This window comes from Centrocercus urophasianus, unplaced genomic scaffold (assembly GCF_019232065.1).
Source record: "Centrocercus urophasianus isolate 14NV4802_14NV808 unplaced genomic scaffold, USGS_Curo_1.0 seq_22, whole genome shotgun sequence".
Lineage (NCBI taxonomy): Eukaryota > Metazoa > Chordata > Aves > Galliformes > Phasianidae > Centrocercus > Centrocercus urophasianus.
In genome coordinates this window covers 1,967,112-1,990,994 of record NW_024884778.1, presented here as the reverse complement: position 1 = coordinate 1,990,994, position 23,883 = coordinate 1,967,112, and the positions used below count along the sequence as shown (strand labels likewise).

Here is a 23,883-nt window from a genome sequence, read left to right as displayed (position 1 = left end):
GGTAATTATGTTGGAAAGAACAGCAAAGGTTGTACGTGCTGACTCAGAAAATTGTCACCTCCTCCCTCTCTGTCACCCCGAGGAGGGAACCCACAGCTACGTGGAATGCAGAATGTGACCCTGGTGGGAAAAAAACGGCGGTGAACCGTGTGCCATACCTGCCATCTAACAAAGGATTCAAAATGTAATCGCTCTAATTTGCAATTGTAAATCTCCTGTTATCAATTAATTTACATTGTACAAGTAACCATCTGATTATCTTTGTGCGGTGCTGTATTTACGCTGCAATTTAATTGTAAGTAATTAGCATGTAATTGCATATAGTTATTTATACCTTGTAAAGAAAGTGATGTATTTATATGCGGTTAAAATAATTGCACTTGGGAGATTTTTCTGCAGATCTTTTGATTTTTGTGCCTTTACAATATCTTATAACACTTTCTGTGTTCAAAATGGCACCGAGCTGGGTGTCCTGTGGTTGGGTTGGGTTAGCTGTGTGCGAGCTGAAGCATGCAGAGTTGCATTGGCTTTTGTATTCTTTTTCCACCTGATTGTATTTTCTCAGTACTGGCCTGCCTCTCCTCCTCTAAAAGGGAGTTGTTAGCAAGAGTGAGGCCTCTGCTTCATTCTGCAGGTTGTCTGCTCAGGGGGTTTGGGTGGGCAGAGGGGGTGCCCCCATGCTGCTGCTTGCTCAAGGCCAGCTCATCAGAGGTTGTGTTTCTCTAATCTGATAATCTAGGAGAATGTTTGAGAATCTAGAGAGAAGAAGCCTGGAGGACGGCGTTATCTTCTGGGACAGCCTGTGCCTGCTGGGAGTGTGGGAATGCAGGGCTTTTCTCTCCATGGCAGGTCAGACCCCTGAGTTTAGTACCGGATTTGATGTGTGCTCAAGGAGCAGCATCTCTTCTCTTCACATCCCTCTGCTGCTCCTGCGTTTAACAAAGTAGCTCCCAGCCACACCGCCGTCAGATTTATGTTGGCTAGCAACATTATGCCTCAGCAATTATCTCAGTGCTGGGCTGCCCAAGGGCTGCCACTGCTGCCTGAAGCCCTCTGGGCTCCCTGTGCCTGGCTGGGAGCAGTCGGGAAGGTGAGGGAGAAGGGGGGCAGAGCTCAGCTGCTCGTGCACAGCCTGTCGTGGTAAAAACCTGAGGGAAAGGTTTAGTTAATTCCTTGCAAGCTGTATGTAAGTGCTACGTGTATGGTGTGCAGTCTGTAGTGGTAGCAGATTTAAATGTTCTTCATAGCATCTTTTCTTCTGTGCTCTTCTGTCTCTTCATTCCATTTGCTTGTTCCTTCTTCTTGTATTCCTACATACATTTACTTCTGACCATTTTGAAAGTCTGAGAGGAATACTGACAAGAAATAAGAACAGCTTAGCTGGAAAATAATCTGCAAGATATGTTCTTAATTACTTTTATTTACCATGCATCTTTCATGACGTAGCAAGCTGCTGTAGATATCTGACCAGTTTCCTTGTGTCTCAACCAGCAGCTCAGGGCTATGGGGAATGGCCAGGAGCAGTTGCCAAAAGGCAGAAAATATCAAGCTGTGCTCCTAGCTCCTACTTGACAGCCCAGTGCTAATCATAAGCTGCTTAGCCTTTGAGGATCAAGTAATATCCTTAATGCTGTACAGATAGTATGAAGTTCATGTTTTTCGTGTTCACATACAAATGAGTAAATAACTCAAGTTGTGGCTTTTGTAGGGATGGAATTGGGATTGGTCATCAAAATAATGCATAAAATAATAAAGAAAACCATGTGAAAGTTGTGCAGCTGGGTGTAGAATTGCAAGGAGCACATGTGTGGCTTAGTCCCTGAGCAGCTTTACCCAGTGGAAATACCAGTTGAAGCATAGGTTTCAGTGTATTAGTGATTTTATGACCTGTATAAGAATGTCAAGTCAAACAGCTGCCTACTAAATTATTCAGTGTATTGATAGAATAATGACTTTGAAGATGGAGTTATTGGGCTTATCTCTTTAAAGAGGGGTGGGGAGGGGAAGGGGATCGCTGTGCTTGATTCCAGCAGGATCCTAGCAGGATCTCTATGCCACAGGCCATCTCAGAGCAGCAGATTTGAGTGGAAGTAAGAGATGGGATTGCTTTTGACACTGATGTGAATTTTATATTGGGTGCATTGTTGGTAGAGCTGGGTAGAAAATCAGAAATCCGTAAAAATGGGCTTACCCGCTGAATACTTAAACTTTTTATTAAAAAAAAGCATAATTAACCTTATTTTTTTTCTTCCAGGAAAAAGCATTAGTGATGTACATATAAAATAACTATCGTGCACAAAGGAATGCAATGTCTGATTGATTTCTGAAAGTTACAAGCCTGCAAGGACATGTCTTGAAGTATTTCATATGAGATAATATGAAAATATATCCAAAATATTGACATAATCTTACAGTGCGTTAGAATATATGTATATTTATACCATCCTACAGTCTGCATTTGTACAATGAATATTTTGTAACGTGTGTAGATAATTTTACATTACTCTTGTGCATTACCTTGAAAGCCAATACAGAGATTGTAGCTACTGTGGACATCTCTGCTTATTTTCAGATTTTTCCATATTTTAGGAAAGCTGTTGGTCTCCTTTTTGCCTCCAGAACATATTTTCCCATCAATCATGGTACAGCAGCCACAACAAATCTGTTTCACTGATAATCCATGTTTGGGGAAACAAGGCAATTAACCAGCTGGTGGAGGCAGCAGCTGAGGCACTGGGGCTGCTGGGAGCCAACCAGCTCTGCCCTGGGCTGCTTGGGCTGCCCCCACTGTGTGCATCCCAAAAAAAGCATGCATGTTTCAAAACCAGAAATGTCTGTTGCCTCTCTCGAGCTCTGCTCGTCCATTTCAGTGCCATGGCCAGGTGTGAGCAGTGGCACTTCTGTTAAGCCATGCTGCAGTGATGTTCTCTCAGGGGGGGTAGTGGTTTACTCCTGTTTCTTCGTGGGAAACAAGTTGCAAGTTTGTGCTTTTTTGCCCCCTAAAACGTTGGTGTTACAAAAGTTCAGTTGTTTCTATTTAGATTCGAACGTCCTTTTGTAATTTCCGTTCTTTAGATCCTGGATGCTTTGCTCTTACTGATAGCACTCTAATGTGGCTCTCACAGCCCTCAGAGATCTCCTGACAGATCAGTGGGATCAAAATCTGATCCAGAGCTGCTTTGCTGTGCTCAGAACCATGCTCACTCATGTAGATGTTCTGCCTATAAGAGTTGAAATGGCATTTGTCTGAGTCTTTTTTCCAGATTCATGGGATTTATCATTGCCGAATTTCAGCTCTGACCTTCACAAACAGGATTTTGCCGTCTCTGGTGGTGATGATCCCTGAGCAGGTCTGCCCACAGCTCCCAGCTGCACTTTCATCTCCTTTCCATACCCCAGGGCTGCAGCAGCTTACGAGACATCACCCCTCAGCACGGCGGTGTTAGCCTTTGGAAAGCATGTCCGTGCTGATGAGCTCTTCTCTGCAGCAAGGCGTAGCACTTGCTTGAGTTTTAGTGTCAGATGCCAACAGAGCCAGGCAGAAGTACCTGATGGTGAGAGCAAAAAAGGGCACCAGGGCGCTGCCAAGTGCTTCTATTCGCTCTTCTTGAGAATGGTGCTGTTACCAGTATGATCAATGAACTTTTCAGCCTTATCTGTGCCACTTTAGTGCCACAGAAGGAAATGCTGTTCTTGGTTAATGTGATCTGGACCATGAACTTCTCCTGCTTCCTACGACACAACCTTGCTTGCACAAGTGTGAAGGCACAACCTTGCTCCTCCAGGCCAACAACAACTCTGTCTCCTCCTGATGTGCTTGCTTTATAGCTGTGCTCATTAATACTCTTAGATTGCCCATGGTGTAGGAGTAAGGATGGAGCTACATGCTTTTCTCCTGCATCTTGTACATCTATTAATGTAGCCGAACTAATTGCTTGATTAAGCTGAGTAGGGTGTAGTAGTGGGAAGAGCATCTTGGCAAAACTAAGTGAATTGGAATTAGGGGGGGGATTGCTGAGCTGGTAGGTTTGTAGCAGTAGAATGTGATGCATGTAGGGAGAGTAATTTATGGATGTATTTAAAAATAAAAAAAGGGGGAGGGGAATCTGTGGCTAATCCTAATCTTTTATTTAATTTTTTCCTAATTTTCCCTGAAAATAATACCATTTATTCACGATGCCGCTGTAATAATTGAACCAGTGGAAGGAGAGGAAGAAGAAAACTACCCGTATAAATGAGTACTTGAGACCTCTTCTGTTTTGACAGATCCCAAGGCTTGGTAGCTTAGCTTGTTTTACTGTTCCTATGAAAAGGGCTTGCTATCACTAGGATGCAGACTAGTCATTTTCTGCGCTTCTGAATTTGGACAGATGATGTTACAGCAAACTTCCTCCCCTCCCCTCCTCCAGTCATAGAGAATACATTGGTTAAATATTCCCTATTCTTCTGCATGGAGTTGCTTCAGGATTGGGAAGTTGAAGAGGAAAAGATGTTGCATGCCAGCAGGAAAGCTTTCATGGTCCCTTACTGATTCTGCTTAGATTTCAGAAATCCAGTTATCAAATCAGTTTAAAGGAAATGCTTTACTACTGATGTTGTGGCTCATTTCAGATATGTTCAGTCTTTGTTCAGTTACTTTGACTAGTCTTCCTGGTTTTTTCCCCCTCCTCTTAGGTTTGTAGCTGGTACTTGCCTTTATTTGCTGTCTCCTGCTGCAAAACACTTAAATTTTCAGATGTCTCAATTAGCTTCATTCTGTAAATGATAGTTTACAAGGAACTTCACGTGCAATCTTTGGTTTTCTAAGATCAGTTCTTCATTATTCTTCAGTATTTTATGAATCCTTTGGAAGAACCTCCGACTGAGACATAATTTCATAGCATAGATTTCTATTTAATGATGGAATTGCACCAAACTAGAAATCCTGTCTCCTGAGAAGTGAGATTATTGTACTTTAGTCACTAATGACATCTTCTGCTCTTTGGAAACTTGTGTGAGGCTTTTGCTGTTTCTGTGTACCATCAATTTTATTACTGCATTTACTTGCTTTTCTTGCTATGTACTGCTTAGGGCTGACTGGAAAAAAAGATAAACGTATTTCAGTAGTTCTCTGCTGTATATTAAGAGTGCAAATGATTGCTCACTTATCATTTTCCTACTCTCTGCAAACTCTGTGTGTGTGTGTGTGTGTGTGTGTTTTAGTTGGTTCTTGAAGTCAAGGTGGTTTTTGGCACTGTTGTTACTTGTCCTCAGTGGCATTCAGGACTTGCTAAATTGGTTGCACGAATCAATCTCAAAACAACATCACTCTTTAGTTATAATTTGGCATTTCCAAAAGGAAGAGGCTTTTCCTGAAGGCAGAGGAAGAAGGAGTGCTTCCTCAGGTGCCCCTGCTTAGGGCTTTTGCTCCCCTGACCTGACAGCCTCCCCGAGGAGGAGCAGCACATCCTTCCCCTGCTTTGAGTCCTTACAAATGGATGCACACCACCCCACTGTTCCCTGAGGTTTCACTGAGAGCAGTGGATTAAAACTGAAGAAACTCTCTGTGCTGTGGCACTGAAAATGGGACTTGCTCATCCGACCTCGTAGGCTTGATTGCTTTTGTAGGCAGCTGGTAGGTCTTGTTCATCTCAGGTTGTTCCACGTTGGTTGAATTAAGCCATATCAAGTCACCTTGTTCAAACTGTTGCTTCTTGTTGCAGGAGAAGGGGGGCCAGGCACCAGGAAAATGTGTGTTTATGTAGTTGGTGTGGGTATGCTTAACTTCCAAGCCCTGCACAGTCCTTGTGTATCTGTGTGCTGTGTCCCAGTTAGGTAACGTGGCAATTTGTATAAGAAACCAACCTAGAAAGAAAAAGACCTTGTTTTTGGAGAACGTGGTGTTGAGGGAGTATGTGGGCGATCTGAAATGTCTTCTGGTTTGCAAGGACAGGGAGCAAATTAAAAAGGAAAAACAAACAGTTTAACAGTGATGGAGCTGTAGCTTCAGCAAGGATAGACTGTGGGCGTGCATCCATTTTATCTCGCTGTAGAAGATTATTCCTCAACACAGAAGGTCACAAAATCTCACACTTCTGAGTATTAGAAGATAATCTTGCTGAAAGTTTAAAATGTATCACCAGCAGCAAATATTTAAGGCCTTCATTTACAGCAATCGGGGGACTATGTGAATACCTGCCTTAGCTTGCAAATAAACACGAGATTGTCAGCTCAAATAAAAACAGAATGGTAAAACATGCCAAGTGGAAATCAACAATCAAGTGCTAATTATTACAGGTTATGTAGATACTAATTACTCGGTTACTTATGTGGTTTTCTTACTGACCTTTTTTGCTTGGCATTTTGTAATTGGTGACAAGTGATTAGAGGCATTCCTTATCAGAGTTCTGATTTTAGCTTCTGGCACTGCAATCCTGGTCAGAAAAGATTTAATATAAGAGGGATAGGAGCAAGAAATGAAGGGGAACTAATGGTCCACTCCCTTCTCTGCTAGCATAGACTGTTAACTTCAACTTGCTCCTTCATGCAAAGAATCACTCAGATATGACATTGAACAATATCCTTTCTGCTGTGCCCTTCAGCTGGCTCAGGCTTCTGGCCAGGTGCAGCTGCACAAGTCACCAAGTGAAGACTGGAAAACAAATACAGAAACTAATGGGAACTTCTGTTCTGCAAAGCCTCAGTGTTTCAGAAGCTGTTGGTTTGAGTCTGGGGCAGAGCTGGGACAGATGCGTGCTGGTGGTGGTGTGGGTTGCTCATGCCCTGGGGAGACACATCAGGGCACAGACTTAGGCTTGGGTCTTGAACAGCCTTAAAGATGCACGTGGGATCCATCTCATTCAAAATTAAAACTACCAACCTGTAGCTTACATGATGGTGAATAAAAATATGGTTGGTAGCAAGGAGTTGGTACAACCCACCCCTTCTGTTGCTTGGAAAAGAAGAAGCGGAAGGAGAAGCTACGTAAATTAGCTCATTACATGGTAATGAGATATCACATGCATAAAACTGGCTGCATCTACAGTGATTTTTCCCTTTGTCATCAAAGCCTGACATGTTCTGTTAGATAACCTTTGGTAAGTGGCTGGATTGATGCACTGAACACAAACGAGCACAGGATCTCCTAATCAGCAATTTGGAGAGACGAGAGCATCTCTCAGACGATGCGAAACAACTGCACGCATTTCATTACTTTGCATTTAAAGGGGAAAGAAGGGTGATGGTCACGTCCTCGGCTGTCAGTGCAGTCTCCTGGAGTTATCCTTGGCTTTTTAGCAATACATGAGCTATTCACCTGTATTTCCACGTGGAAAATACCTTTGAAAGAGCATTTTTACATGCATGTGCCTGTGTCCGGTCAGAAAACAGTGTATTCTGAGCGTATTCTGGTGGAGCAGGGAGGCCTGTTATAAGTAACAGACAATTTCAAGGGTTATGAGCTTAGAGGTGCAATTTATGAACCCGCTGCTGGAGCAGTGTGAGATTTCTTCTATGATCTCTGCAGAATTCTGTTGTCTAAAGATTATTATCAATATGCAGTCATGCAGGTCAATGTTCTTTTCATTTGTGAAGCAAATGGCATCAAGTTGCCTTTTAAAGCCTAGAAATCCAATAGAAATGTGTGTGCTCTTCTCTATTTGGTGAGACTGAGGTTTTGTTACTTAAAAATAACACTTTGCAATATTAAATTTTCATTTTTTTCCTTATAATAAACTATGTGAGATCTCTATTTTGGTGGCATTTTACTTTGAAGTTAAACCAATCAAACCCTGGGAGACCTGTGATGATGATTAGGCTTTTCCATTATTATTTTTATCTTTTTGCATGAGGTACATAGGCTTAGAGAATGCTCTTGGCTGACTTGCCAACTATGTCTAAATGCACAAGAGATGTTTACAGGGCAAATGAATACTGGATTTATATTTCAGCTTTGGAAAACTCTTTTCTGTTTAGCTCCTGTCATCAATCTGTTGTGTTGATAGCAATGTCTGACTTCAGGTGCAAGAGGCAAGATGAGGACTTGGGAGATGCTGAGGAAGGGCTGCATCTTCCATCCACTGCAGCTGGTGGCTGTGGCTGGCTGAAGCGTGGCTTCCTTGGTGCTCTCTTTCTTGGCCCTTTTCTCTTCATCTATTGATGTAACTACTGAGATGGTGGTACTTCAGAGTTAATGTCTTCTTGTTTTGAGAGGGCAGCTGAGGCAGAGTAGGGCAGCAATGAGTCTGGTTGTTGGGTTTGCTTTCCTAAGTGTGCTCCAGGTGCAGGGGTAGAAAAAGCAATGTGAGAAATTGCAGTGAACTTCATCTTTCTTCATGAGGGTGGGAGGGCCACTGAGAGTGAATATAAGCAAGGAAGAGATCAGAAACACTTAATTATTCAGTGAACTATATTAATAAGCTCAGAGGCTAGCAGGTTTGCAGTTCTCACGTTTTTTAGCATACAGTGGAGAATATTGTGTTTATAGAAAGAGCAAAAGCTTTGAAAGATACCAAACCTATATTAGAAAGCAGAAACGGGGAAGCCCTTAAATGGTATCTGGTGGATTTGAGGTAAAGACAGATCTGCAGTCAGAGAGCCTCTGCAGTGCTTAATTTGAGACTGGAATAATGCAGAGACAGATGCGAAATCTTTTAGCTTCCTTCAGTAGTAAATATGGAAGATGTGGAAACAGGACAAGACTGTGCTGCTGGATTGATGGCAATGCAGAACAGTGCCTGAGAAGACGAGCTGAGTAAACACCAGCCCACAGCAGAGCTGGGATGAAAAAAAAGATTAAAAATCAGCAAACGAGTTTTGTGTTTGAAATAAGTAAGGGAAAACTTTGTCTGGGGATTCAGATCCTGACGCCTCTGTAACGTTCTTGCCACTGACCAGGGTTGCTTCTTGCCTGCAGAAATATAACCCTTACTGTGTACTCTTATCTTGCATAAGCATTCTGGGGATGGATGCTCTCAGAATGTCAGCATTTGCATAATATGCTGATGAGCTCCCAGGTGCGAAACACACCTCAGCTTTCTGTGGGATGGCTTCTTTCAGCCATCTCAGAGCCACTATAGACTTGGAGTGCAATGTGAGGATGTCTGCTGGCAGCAGATGAAATCAGCTCTTCAGGCTTTCATCAGTTCCCCCAGTAGCCAGCTCCCAAAAAAACTGCCTTTACCTGAAAAAGCAAATTTGGAGTGTGATTATATAGTATTTCTGTGAAATAAAGATGGAAAATAGAGGCAACGCTTTAAGTGATATTTTCCTTGAAGTATGTGCTGCTCTTTTACAGAAACTCAGGGTTGTGTAAACCTGAATTTCTTTTGAGGCTTTTAGGAAGCCTTAGCTTTCGGAACGAGTGGAGTGGTGGCTGGGGAGCCACATTAAAAGAGGGTTGTTGCTTTTTTCCTTTGGAGACAGTTTCATATCTGCATTCTGAAGTTCCTCTCCAAGCCTTCTGTTGACGAGGGATGCAGAAAAACCTGGAGCTGCTAAATGCAGTTGTTGGTGCACTGCCTTCCATAGTGTTACCTAAGGGAGATCACTGTTGGTTCCCTTTGGTGCCTGTTTCCATCTGTTTTTCACCTGAATTGCAGAGTGCATTTGAATTGATGGGAAGCAGTGGGATGCAATGGCCAGCCCTCCCCTGAGCTGTGGGAGATCTTATGTTTAGCAGAATTGCCTGGGCACTGCTGAATGTTTGCTGGTAATGTAGTTAAAATGCTTTATCATTTCAAGCCTGGGAATCTGGGTTCAGAGCTGCTAGTGAGGATAAAGTACAATTAATTTAATCAGTCTCAAATGCATGACTATGAAGAACAGTGTTCGTTTTCTTGCAATCACTAAGGGATGAAATACTATACTGAATGTAAAGCATCCTGGATTTGCTTATTCCTGGTTTTTGAGTTAATATCATTCCACCAATGGAAAATGTTGTAAGAAATTGCTCCCGAAAGCATTTCTGTTGTTGGAAGTTATGAAAGTTCTGAAGGCTTTAATATGTAGGCGCTGTTGGTTTGATCTGTTAATTGGAAGTTACAGTGTATGCTTCTTTAACTGGAGTCACCTGTTCTACTGAAGTTATCAGTATCCAAAGCACTGTGTGGGCATGCAGGAGGTCGGCTGTCCTGCTTGAGTGAGAGCCTGATGCGAGAGCTCCTACAGAAGCAAGCAGCAGCAGGCATAGTAGTTGGTACACGCGCTGGGGTTGTGGGGGAAGAGAAAAATGATCTGATCCAGAGTCTCCTACACGAGCACCAAAAAAAGCCCTGGTTCGATTGTGCATGCAGGCATGACAGGGCTTTAAAAAACAAAACACAAATGCAGTTCTGAAGGTCGTGTGTTTTGTAAGAAACCTCCTTTCTGCTTCGGCGCAGTGCCTTGTGAGCCGAGGGATTCCTCGGAGCCTAGAGAAAACGGGAGCTTTAAAAGCAAAAACTGGAGAGCTTTTATTGTTCTGAGCAGCAAGGGATAGATTGGAATCTAAAAATACATTGGTCATTAGGGTTATCTAATGGTGGTGCTGGGACTCCTTGTAAGTGGCTCTGGGATTTGGGTGGATCTACTGATGTGTAGCGGGGGTGGGGGAGCAGCTGGGGCTTTCTGCCACCTGTTGAAAGCCTGAAGTTTGTTGCACCTGGGGAAAAAGGATTCCATGTGAGCTGCTGCAGCAGGCTGAAAGTTTATTGGCCCTTAGCAAATTAGTCAGAATTGAAGAAACAAGGAGCTGCTTAATCCTCAGTACCATATTTGGTGTCTGCAGGAAGCAATGGGCTCCTGGGGAGGAATGCCTGTGTGCTGGGGGAACTGGTGTGGAGAGTGGGGAAGCCTGCTGTAGGGTGCCCAGCCAGCACTCTGCCTTGTCTGGAGGTACTGAAGTGATCAGAATGGCCTGTTTGCAAAATTAATTAACGTGGGTGGGGATGAATTTAATGACAGTATCGGTATAACTAACTTTCCCTACGTATTATTTCTTTCAGGTACTGGAACTTTGACTGAAGAATACATATCATGCACTGGAGAAGGTAATAATTATTTAATCCTAATTATGATCTGCTAATACTGTTTTTTTTTTTTTTTTTTATGGTCTTGAAGTAATTACAGTGAATGTCTTTGCATTGTTTGTGCCTTAGACTAAGCAATGTATCCCTGTGTTTCTCAGTGCATCAACAGTGGTTTTTGTTTAAATGGCTGCTGGGAGACTTCATTTGAGTTCTTTAGGATAGATACTGCTTTTAAGGAATCTTATACTGGAAGTTTTACAGAAAAGATGAAACAGTTTGCCTTTAGAAAGCTGTAAATTGTCTTGGAATGCTTTCTGTTTGGTCTCTGTTTTTTGTTATGAGGCTTTCAAAGTTGGTGTTTAGTTGATCAATGAATGGTCACCTCTGCAGATGAACTTTCGAAAGAAAACTCTCACCTCTGAAACTCAAATACCTTTAATGGTATCTGAGCTTGAAGGTCTGTATGAATCCATATTGCTTGTTGAGGTGACTCTTTTCTATATATCCTGAAATGCTCTTGTACTCTCTAGAATGGCACTGAAGTATTGAACATGAATACAGGTATGGCAGCTCTAGTCTTTAGAGTCCAGCCCTGGTCAGACTGTGTTTTCCTTTGTATCTCTACTGTGTTGCCTTTGCTCCTCAACTTTGGGCTTTCAGGTGGTTGAACTCTGCAGATGAATTTCTATCAAAGTGAAAGATACTTTGAAGTATACAGTATATTGTCATAAAAAAGAGCAAAACCCAGCCAGAGTTCACAATAAATTATGTGTTTTTTCTTCTCAGTTGTAGATGTTTTTGCTCTCTCTGTTGGGAGAGGTCATAAATACCTTATCAATTAATTTCTTGATTATTTTTCTTGAAGTGATTGAGATGCATCTCCTTGTGCTGGGTGTTGCTTACAATATAAACTGAGTTACTGCTTTTTATATTTAGTAAAATATTCTTATTCAGCATGGTCCTTAAATTTGTCAAACTATCTGTGTGAGATGTTCAAAGACAGTATGAGAAGTGTTGTGATATCACATTCTGATGGTTTGAAAGGCAAAGCTTATTTCTTTAATATTGAAGATAGCTTTGAATAACGATCTTCTCATGCCTTTGGTCAGCTCTTAAACTCAGGGCCCTTTCTCAGGTGAATTCTTGTTTCCAGTTTCCTCAAAGTAAGCTGATGCTTAATTAATTGATTAATTGAGCCTGATGAAGAAGTGCAGGATTAGATCTAGTGATATAATTTTTAGGCTGCAGGCTTGGGTTCTGCATTCCAGATCCCTTACATGCCTGTTGGATGGTGAGTGTGAAGGACTGGAGGATACAGCTATATGCATACATGTGATGGCTTGTGAACAATGCCATCACTAGGCACAATTACTTTCTGTTTACACAGTTTACTGTTTTGTAAACACTTCTCAATGTAAACACAATGTAATCAGAATGTGTTAAATATCTCAATTCTCTGATGTTACCTGTTTGTAATATGTAGTGAAGTGCTGCTTAAAAAATAAGAGGATAAGTGGGACTTCTGGCTAGCAGCATACTTCAAACAGGTGTGGTTCTTTCAAAGACCTAAGCAAAGCATATTTTTAGGAAAGTGGAGGGATGTCATACATGTCTACTATTGACACAAGTACCTTTAATGGGGACCATAAATTCAAGTGTTTTTCTGCACCTCTTGGTTCTAGGGGACGGAAGGGTTTCCTAGTCCATTCTGTTAAGTTGTGCATACTTCTTGCTCAGGCACAAGCAGGGCACAGAAGAAGTTTGAGGCTTGTTTTCTGGTCAGTTTGGGAAATTGAAACTGGATGATTTCTAAAGTTGAAAGAAAATGTTTGTGTGTACAAAAAGCACCGATCGCATAGTTGGGAAATAAAAAGCCCAAAGTGTGGAGTGAAGTAATGCTAGGACATGGGTGTTTGGCAGTGTCTTTTGCCTATTCTTGGTTGCCTGTGAACTGACCTTTCTGCAGCCTCCTATGTAGGTTAGGAACAAAAATAGCCTCCTGACAGTTCTGCTGAAGTCCCCTATGATTGCAGAATGTTGGTTTTCTTTTTTTTTTTTCCTGGTGTTTCAAGGTTGGCTTGTATTTATAGGCTGGTGTTGCTGTTTATCCTCTGGGTTTTAGATTTTCCTTTCTTCTGTCTCTTTTTTAACTTCTTGCAATGCTGTAGTCAGGTTAGCTTAAGTGTAGAGGCACGGTACGTTGTGAGGACGCTTCCAGAACTGCTAAAAGACTGAGTATTCAAATGAATAGAAAGGTGTTCGACTCTGAAGACAGAGGTGTCTGAGATAAACTACTTCTATTTAATAAAAAAAGGTAGAGTGCCTCAAACAACAACCATCTAGGTAGCTGCTGTCAGAAGCACTACTTAAAAGGAATGAGGAACTGTCTTAAGGAGGGATTGCTGTATTGAAAAATAAACTGCTGAATCACTGGAAGCGAGTAAGCGGTACGGAGTCTTAGGGGCTCTGAAAAAATAAAATGGCTGCTGTAATTCAATTAAAATCACAGTAGGATTTGTTGTTTGAGATGGTGCATCCGTCATCCTGTATCTCCTGATGGCTGAAGCCTCGAGGGATGCTTAAGTGAGTGCAGTGCTCCTGAAAAATGCTGGAGTGACGGTTCTGGCCAACATGATCCTCTGTTTACGCAGACATCTGCATTTTCCTCAATATACCTATTGAGTCTGGGCTGCTGCATGGGCTTTGTGCAGTTGGCATTTTGCAGTAGATTACTAATCTGAATCAAGTGTCAGTTTATCCTGCAAGCAGGAAAGGAGCACCGTGTAGTTTCTGGCGAATAAATAATCAATTGTTAACAAGATAATGTTGAAGATAGCTAGTTCAATGACATTTATTGTATTTATCTTACAGAGACTGCAGATGTAGGCTGGAGCTTTAAAATCAAAAGCAACTTATTACTCCTTTCAGAATTTCCTTGAAGAAAGCAATCTGAGCTAGTGAACTCGTGCTAGAATGCATGAGTTTCAAAAGCACAGAATAGTTCCTCAGAGACCCTGCACCAGTTCGTGTTGTTTGCAAATCATGTCTGTCTGCTTCCTTAGGGTTGAAGATTCATCTGCTGTTCTTATTTTGATAAGTTTAAATTTCAGACCCTTTGTATCTTTATACCTCAACTAGGGCAAAAAGAAGTAGTGAGCTACAAGACCTTTTTCAGAGGGAGAATTTTTTCAGCTCAAGTGGTTTGATCAGCTTTAAAATGAACATGAAAGAGCTTGCTCAGGTGTTCTCTGAATATAACCACGCAGAAGGTCTCTAAGGCAGCAAAGTTGAAAGCAGAACCTGTGTTTTGAATGAAGACAGTTGCTGTAATTACAAATATTAGAAATCATTCCTGGGCTTTTAGTATAAAGGAGAGAGCTGGAAGCAGCCTGCTGGCAGTGAGCAGGTGAGCAGGTAAGCCCCAGCTTCAACAAGACAGTGTAGTAGTCCTTCCCCAACTGTCATGCAATACACATACATGTGCAATAAGCATTAAATGGATTGGTAGAAAGGATGCTTGTTCTCTTCCAACCCAGCTTTCTGTACATCTTGAGGTTGGATTGAAAAGAAGGCTTGGGATAAGTGGAGATCTTGCAGGGCAGGAAGATGGGGGCGAGTAGTATTGCATGCTCTGCTGGATGGATGTTTATGGGCAGAACAGCTTCATTCTGGGTCTGCAGTTCAGCATAGTTGTGCCTGTTCTTGGTTGCAAGGACTGAGAACAGAGCTGAAGCATAGGTTTTATTTTAGATTTTGCATGAGTTATTTCAACGTGTGGTTGTGGTGTTTCAGGGTCTGAGTGACGTGTCAGCTTGAGTGCCCTCAGCTTACTTCATTGGTGACATCCATGTAGAAATCAGAGAAGGACTGAAAGACCCATAAAAGGAGTTTTGTCCTCAAGTGAGAATTAGACAGGTTTTAGTTGAGTCCTGCTTATAGTCGTGTTAAATTGCACAATTTACTATTCTATTTTGGTAAGTTAAAAAAAAAAAAAGTTTCCTACTACAGGTGAAACAACAGGTATGACAATGGTTTTGACTGTTACTGAAATGGCTTTTTTGCTTTCAAATCTTTTGTTAATTGTTTGAAATGCCTTGAATGTGCCTTTAGCAAATTTCAGTTGCATCAATTAACATTTAGGAAATTCATATCAGTCCATTAGAATATTAAACGTTTACTTTAGAAATGTAAATGAAGTACACCGAGTTTGCATCTCACTTGCCCCTTGATCCATACATTCATTAGGCAAAAACTGCTTGAGACAGCAAATGGTGTTTTGATACTGAAATGATAACATAAGTACTGACTGCAGCCAGTTTTAATACTGTACCAGTTTAAGTTCCCTGCTCAGATCCATGATGCTGGCCCGTTTGGAAAAGGAGAGATCTGACTAGAAATAGAAGTCAAGGCCAAGGCAGTGTTTGGATGAGATAACAGAAGTTCCTTTTAGTGTATCGGTGTACTTTTCCTCTTCTTTAAGTTTTGATTTCCAAAGTTTTTTTTGTTTTTTTTGTTTTTTTTTTTTTAAAAAAAAAAAAAAGCAATGAACAAATGGGAAATGATGCTTCTAGAAGGCCATAATTAAAATTCATTTTTGCTTTGTAGATTGAATTATTCAGTGTAGTGTTTACCAGAAACTAATAGTGAGTTATTGTTATCCATACAAAAAATAGTAATAGAGATGATACAGCATGACTTGCTGCTGAAACATTTCCCTGATCTATCTTTGTGTTGGGCTTATGTATGCTTTCGCATCCTGTGCTCCAACAAAAGTGCTTTGGTAAATGGAGGTGTTGCTCTGAATGATCAGTGTGCCAACTGAAGGAATGAGAAATATTCCTTCAAGCAAGTTTTGAAGTCTGTTTTGAATCCTCTTATTCAAGAGTCACAGTTGATGTTAATGTCTTTATTGAGAAGAAAAAAACATCTTTTTGTCTTCATTGAACCAGTTTGTTGTATGTATTGAATTTCATCTTAGCAAGAACATCTTTGTATCCTTACTTTGAGATATTCCCATAATCACTCTTTAAAAATAATACAGCTTGCATAAAACTTTACTCATTTTGTTTACATAAAATAGTCTGGAAGGGATCTGTAGAGATGGAGTACAACTGCCCTGCTCAGAGGTTTCTTGTATGATGTTATTTCAGTAGTTATTGAGGACAGCTGCCACTCATACCCTGTGGCAAGAAGGCATCAGAATGTGACTCATTTCATTTTTTGCCTCCAGTGTGTAATTCCTTCTAGTCTCTTTCCATCACTTCTCATCTTCAGCTCCCTTGCCACTTCTTAGAAAATCTTTCAGAAGCTATTACATGTCTCACGCCCACTGCTTTAATTCCTCTTCACATGAAACAGTTCCTTTCCATCCATTCTTTCCTGTAGCGTTCTTACCACTCGGTCTGTGTTTCCTTTTGTACTTGTGACTCATTACCGTTACAAGCATGCAGCAGCATATTCTAGTTGTCACTTTGCTGTAATGAACATATTTCGATAGCCCAATATTTCCAGAATACAGAGTAATACAGACAGCAAACTGTATTGCAGGGAGCAGTGAAGTTCATGGGAACTTGGATCAGCTTTGTGGTGCCCCTCTTTGAAGCAGTTCAGAGATGTTTTACTTTCGCGTTTTCCTCTCAGTCTTGTTCCTGTCATTCCTCAGGAGTTACTGCAGTTCTGCTTCATCACCTGCTTTGATATGCAGGATATTATCTTCAGCAGACTCCTTCAAGTCTTTTTACTTCCATAGGAAGCAGAAGGGAGGGATGGGGGGAACATTTCAATGGTGAACAGATGCATCACTGATTTGTTTTTTGTTTAGATTTGCCAATATGTTCTGGAATTAAACACCTCTTCAGAGACTGATTGGTGCTACCTCTTCTTCTCCTCTGTAAAGTGTTGCTATAGCTATCTTCCATTTTTTTTTCAGTATGACTTTTCAAAAAGTATACATACAGCACCGTAGAGGCAGCAGGCTGTGCATGATGGCACTTCATCGTGAACTTCAGCCTGTGCCACTTGTTTCCTTCACTTTTCATTTTGCTAATGCCATAAGATGTATTGCTTGTAATTTCTCTCTATACGTGCTTATCTTAAGCTCTCTGTTCCTTAGCATCCAAGCATCATACAGGATTTGCTTTCTTTCTGGAGCAGCTTGCGTGTGGTTGACTCCCTCAGTCTTGCCTTGGGACCAAGTGATGTGCACCAGGCTCTCCCCGTCACCTATGAGAGCTGCCCTTGTTTCTCCTTAAGCCGGTCATCCATCTCATTGCCTTCTGTTATACCTTACATATACCATCTGATATACATACATATACCATCTATATAGTTATGTTCTTCCTTATCGGTGTGCAAATCAGCTATCCTCAGTAGCATCACATTGATGAGCCTGGCAGTGGGCAATGACCATCCCACCAAGGCTGCAGAGAAGCTGGAGAATGATGAGCCTCTCTGTCAGCATTAAGAATATTTCTTTCTTCAGCATCTGTTGAGGCTCCCATGTTGTGCACTAATTACCACTGCCATTTAATTAAACTGCACACAAGTTGAGGATGGATGTGGTTGCATGCAGGCCCTGAAGTCTCAGCTGTTCCTGCAGAGCCAGGATTCCAGATGACACGTGTGATGCTGTGTACAGAACCAGAAGGGCTCATGGCTATGACATACGCTGTATGGATGGATGCTGCCTTATTAAAATTTATCTGCTGGTATTTGCTATAAACCCAATTAATTTCATAAGTGTGAACTTTGTTTCTCTAACCAGGTGTAAGTGTTCTTCCTGTAATGTCCTCTGGCCACATTTGTCTCCTCTCCGGAATGCAGCCCTCTGCTTGTTCTTTCAGCTGTTGGGAGTCTGCAGCAGTTTGCAGTCATTATGCAGCGTTACAGATAACTTCAGACAGGAGATGTGCTGCTTCTCTCTTCAGCAGAGTGCTGTTCAGATCTGGAGGTTGCTTCTGTTAGCAGACAGAACTGTAGATCCGGACTAAGTGTGGGCATCCCAGTGTTAGGCTGTCATCTCATTGTCAGAACTCATCACGTGCATCTGCCTGATGGCACAAGTGGCACGAGTGCTCTGGAGCTCTGGCACAGTGAGCCTCCCAATGAGATGCTGTCATCTCGGCTGGGTTTTCATTTCTTTGTCCGTAGAGCTTCCTGCAGCTTACAGTAAGCCACAAATCACTCTGTCTTTGCTCGTTATGCAAGCCTGTCTCTGGTCAGGGATGTGCGACTTTTAGACTCCTGTAGGCTTTTGGATTTTGTTTTTTATCTTTAGAGACCTTCCCCCTTCACCATGCATTTACTCTCTGCGTTTTATAGATAGGTACATCTCGAGCATTTTTATTACTCCTTGTTCTCTATTTCCATCTCAGTTAATTGTAGCAAATTCACTTTCTGTAGTTATACACAAAGTGGTTGCAGTCATTTTGTTCTTATGCTACCGCCCATAGCAAAACCCATAAATTTCCAGATGACTTTCATTCTCCTTCCTGAGCCATTTTCGTGTAATTCTGCACTCCGGTGCTATCTCTGTACTAAAGCTCTTTATGCTGGGTTGTATTTTTAACTAATGATGTGTCACCGCACCAGCTTGGATTTTCTTGTATCTATTCTGTAAACAACTAAAGTTCTTTTAAGGGGGAGGAAAGGAAGGAATGGTGCCAAAGAGTTGTGAGTCGTCTTCGTCTTCACGCAAGCAAAAGAGATCAGACTGGCTTCGGACCAAATTAATTAAATGTTCCATTTAGTGAAAGACGTCGGTTAGGAATAGATAATACCTTCCATCTGAAGTGCTTCACTGGTGGGGAACAGCGTCTCTGTGTGAGCAAGCGGCTTCTGAATGTTACACAAATGTCAAAGCAGCAGGAAAAGTTTCAGGGCTGAGGCTTTGCTGGAGAATGTTATCTCTTGGCAGGGGTTTCGGCTCCAACTTTCCATTAAGAGAGCCGGCGTCAGCAGAGCGCTGTGGGAGCGCAGGAGCCAGGAGGGCCGGAGCATGGCGGGATGAAAGGGGAACTCTTAAGTAGTGCTTGTGGAGTGCTGTGCCAGGTCCACGAGGAGCTGCAGAATGTGCTGTTCTGGAGGGTAACAGTGGACACCATTCCTCTTGCATTTATATGTGATGAACTGGTGGTAGTGATGTATGGCGAGGAAAGTAGAGGAAACCTTCTGGCTTTGAGAAAGGAGTTAGGAGAGGGGCTTGGTCGTAGCAAAGCGTGTGGGGAGAGGGGGAGACTGGAAGGCTTTCCTGTTTGTCCCTTGCTTTGTTGACCTGAATGCAGTTTAGTTTCTGAAACTTTACCGATCTGAAGTCAACTAAGTGGAACATGTATCTTTATGATGCAGAAATATAACTTCAGGTGTTGTAGATTTGGTAACTTTAATAATCATTTACTGATGTAATGCTGCCCTCTGCTTAAGAAATGCCAAACATCGTTGTGCATTTAAAACAAAACATCTGTGCAGAAGAAAGGCAGCTCTTTTATTTTGGAGTTTTGGGTCGCATGCAGGACTGGGAGCCTGATCTCTGCTATCTGTGGATGAGGAATGCAAGTGCTGCCTGGACCAAGTCCATCTTGGGGGTTCCTCTGCCCCTCAGTGTTGTGGGATTTTCCTCACTGCTATTTAAAAACAGCAACAAAAAGCTTTTTGTTGCTCCATTTTAAAAGATTTCTGTAATTAGTTTGTTGTAAGAGGCTTGACTGAGAGGTCATTAGGCAGAAGAATGAAGCTAATTTATGCGTGAATATCATAATATTTCATCTTGATTAATCTGCTCGAAATAAACACCAGAAAGACAAATTACTTGCTTGTCATCTGAAGTGACTTAGTGTACTCCTGGATTGTGCCACTGTACATCAGACGTGTTGTTTTTACTCCTGGAAGTGATAAGCATATTTTGCGTGGGATGGCAGTATTGCTTTCAGAGAGGATGTAGAAAAGCCTTGGGAGGCTTTCAGAGAAGCCTCAGGTGCAGGAGAGCAGTACCATCTCTCAGTGCTGACCTGTGCAGAACCGTGCTTCCCAGGGTTGCAGCACTCAGACTGCTAGCACTGGATTTAATTTGAGGGACCGACAGCAGCCTGCTTCCATTTGACATGGATTTATGTAAAGTCCAACCAAGAAGGTCACAGCAGCCAGAACCTGAAGTGACAAAATACATGGGAGATAGCTGAAGTAGGTTGGAGATGCAGATGTATTGATATATAATCACATTTAGCGAAGTTTCTGGTTGCTGACTAAAGTGAGAAATATTAGAAGTGCAAACACGATCCCTTTTTCCTCTCAGCTCACTGTCACCTCTTGCTTATCTTGATGGAGCCTCAGCTTGCGAGCGCTCAGGCATGGCTGGGCCTTGCAAGAGGCAGTAAGCCAGCTGGGTTGGAAGGCTTTGGACACTAACTGCATCATCAACAGCCTGACAGCCTTCTGCTGCACGCTGGGCTGTAGTCCCACGTGCAAAGCATGCAGAGCCCCCCCATGCTCCTGCCTACTCCTGCCTGTGGTGCGTGTAGGACCTCCCCAAGCAGTTGTGCAGGGCTGGGATGTGCTGTGCATCTTGCTGATGTAAATCTGTGTCACTTGATGAGCTGTGCTGCGGTGACGCTGATTTGTCCCCAGTGATCATCTGTCTCTGTTCTACCAGGAGTAAAAGCCAATTTCAGGTTCAGGAGCTCTTTCTTGCTGTGGATTGGTAATGTGAAGTGACAAAGATAAAGTTCTGTGTATGATATACATATTGGATATGATGTGTTCTGCTTTATTAAGAAAATCTGTTTGACGTTCTGTTACAGAAGAACTAATTAGGTCCATAGTGAGTGCATAAATTAGGGCTGCCTTATGCAGTACCACTAATTTATGCATATTGAAGTTTGAAAATGTTCTAGGCGTCTTTGGAAGAGATGTGCAGTTTAGGTAAGTTGATGAAAACTGGCAAAATGTCTGAAGGGTTACATGTACATGAAACATCTTCCCCACGTATATGTATGTAGTAGGTGGAATAGTGGGCAGGAATGGGTACGTAGCCTGCATTAAGCTCCCTGCTGGTCTCCATTTATCAGACCTGACCAGATAATTTGCTATTTGTAATTATTGGGCTAATTTACTGTGATTTTCTTACAACAATGTGTGATAATTAATCTCTTATATTTTTAAAATGAATCAGTGAGCATCTGTCTCTGTAGTGACATGGAGAAAAGCAGCGAGATGAAAAGCAATGGACAAGTGCGATGTCAATATTTCTTTTCATGCTGCTAATTAGAGAAGTAATCCCTAAATTACACAGCAGGGATTCATCCTTGCTGAAAGTAGTTGAGTGCCCAGTGCTCCCAGGAGCCTGAAACATGGGAAGAGATGGGAGGTCAATGGCTTCGTTCTGCATCGAGCCAGAAAATGCCAATCTTTAGTGTCGTAAGCAAGAAGTAGCAGAAATGTGTTAAAGTGAGTAATTCACCCTAGAAGGCATAGGGATGTGACATAGTTACAAGAATGGTGTTCTTGAAAGGGAGACAATAACAAACGTTTGCTTTAAGCATAGCTTTATTGGGTAGAAATCTTCTGCAAATGGGAAGCTCAGCCCAAGCTGGATATGAGGAATGCTGCCAAGCTTACGGTCTCGGTGGGATTTAGTTATGGATGTGCCAACTTTTCTGCACAGTGATGTGTGAAGCGCTTTTCCTGCCCAGAAGCAACATTGCGGATGTATTTGGAGCAGTTAAGTTTCAGTATTCACCTCCAAGGCTGACTTTTCACTGGACTGCAGTTGTGAGAATCTAAACTTGAGAATTAAGGACTTCAGTCACCTACAGACTACAGGCATTTCATGAAGGTGATGCCTTAGATTCATAAAAGTATTTTCAATTTATAACAGTCATAACGTGTCTAGAATATATCCTTTAATTACAACAAGGGAGCTTGAGAGAAATGAAATACACCTATAAAATGAGTAAGTGCTCACAAGGTTTTTCGTTTAATCAATAGTTGTGTTGGCACTGATTATGAAAAACTTCAGTACACCATTTTAATCAGAGATGTTTTTTTTCCTGGCACGGGGGTGGAAAATATACTGATTAATTAATTTCTATTCCTGGAACGAGACAGCCTCCCAGCAGAGCAAATCTGAACAGCTTAGTGACACGGCAATAAGCAGTAAAAATGTAAGTGGTCCCTGAGTTCGTGTCATCAGACCCAAAGCAAAACCCATGGGCAGTGCTGGTGCTGATAAATGAGCAGGACTGGTCCAAAGGAACAAGTAACAAAACTTCAGTGTTCAGGAACCTGGTGCTGCTTTTTATGTGTTGGGTTTATTGAACGCTTTTGCCTGGCTGGAAGCTTTTGTATTACTTCTCATACAAATGGCTTTTCATGTTGGGGTATTTCAGAGCAAAATCTTTTCCTTTTTGATTTGCATGTCAGATTGGTTCCCATGCTCTGTCCTTGCTCAGCAAGCAGGACGTTGCCTTGTGCCTGTGAGGATGCAGATGCTCCCAGGTAACTGGCTTTATTTGAAGAGGTTTTGATGTGCTAGTTGCACCTAGCGCCCTTGTTAACATTCCTAATTATTATGCTAATTATGCCTAATTATGGGAAAACAAAAAACATCTTACCTTCTTCCTGCTAGACAGAACTGAAAAGCCTTCCAGATACCTAAATACATTATTTACTGTACTGTGCTTGATTAACTGTAAGAACGTACTCGGAGTATTTTCTGTTAAAGGAAAAATGAAAGGTAGAATATGGAAGCTTTCTTGTGAAGTTAACCAGTCAGATACATAAAACTGAACTACAATTTGAGAAGTTGTTTTCAGTAACCCTGTGAGCAAGGTAGCTCAGCAGGCCACTGTAGGAGGAAAGGATGTAAACTGGAGTAATGGGAAAAAGGAAAGGAAAGAAGGCAGGGGAATAATTTAGATTAGCTTTGGTGGCAAAATTAGGAAGCTGTGAAGAAGAGTGGACTGGAATGACTGACTTTAGGTAGGAGGAGGCTGTACTTGTTTGGAAGAGGGACTTGCCCACAAAAACAAGCCATGCACATGAACAGAAATTGGCAGCAAAAGTGGGAAAAAAAATTAATTCTGCAGTGGAGAGAAGGAAGGTAGTGAAATACTTGGCTCTGTGTAATTCTGCTCTTTTTTGATTTTTTTTCTTCCTGTGGAAGCTGGAGTAGTTGTTCTGGTATCACAAAAATAGTACTCACTTCCTTAGTAAAAGAATGCTAGTAGAAAATAATGATGTTCCAGTATTGCAGTTCTAATATATTTGGCTGGCAAAAAGAAAAGTGCATGTAATTACATTCTGTACAGGTAGTATCAAAAGGAAGAAAAATATGAACGTGTCTCATAGAGCTAAGGTAATGGTAATAGAAGGAATCATCTTCATGATTACAACTTCTTTTGAGATCCTCAGTATTAAGCTAAACCTATAGCATCTACCTGAGTGCATTTGCTGTTCCTAACCCAGAGGAATGTTCTCTATGCCAGTTCAGGTCCAGCTATTCTTCAGAGTTGCAACATTTGGATCATTCACTTGATGGAAACTTCAAACTGAGCCATTTAAAAGTTCAAATTGTTCGCACTTAGAAATAACCTAAACATCGAAGCCATCCATGTGAGATAAAACTTTGCTCATTTGCACCCCTTTCAGTCCTGTCAAAATGGCTCGTTTCCAAGGAACCAGTGCTGCGTATTATGGAGCATTACAGAGAAATCATGAAGTCAAGAACGTCTTGTGCACCCACCATCACAGAAGTTGAGCACTCCAATCAGTTGACTCAAATACTCATTATGAAAGCAAACCCCTGCTGATTGTAATGAGGATTTTGTCCGCACAAAGCTTCTGTGACTGGGACTCGAGTGGTGCTTTAGACTTGTTAAGTGTTTCTGCACCTCTGCTCAAAGAT

At 41.8% G+C, this 23,883-nt stretch overlaps 1 protein-coding gene across 2 annotated transcripts in view; it reads left to right on the top strand.

Annotated features, from left to right (window-relative positions):
* CNTN4 (contactin 4) overlaps positions 1-23,883 on the top strand; it is a 252,213-nt gene that overhangs the window by 21,763 nt on the left and 206,567 nt on the right. For both annotated transcript variants that reach the window (XM_042823742.1, XM_042823739.1), the window contains exon 2: positions 10,962-11,006. The gene's annotated coding sequence lies outside the window, so the exon portion shown is untranslated. The remainder of the gene's footprint in view (positions 1-10,961; positions 11,007-23,883) is intronic.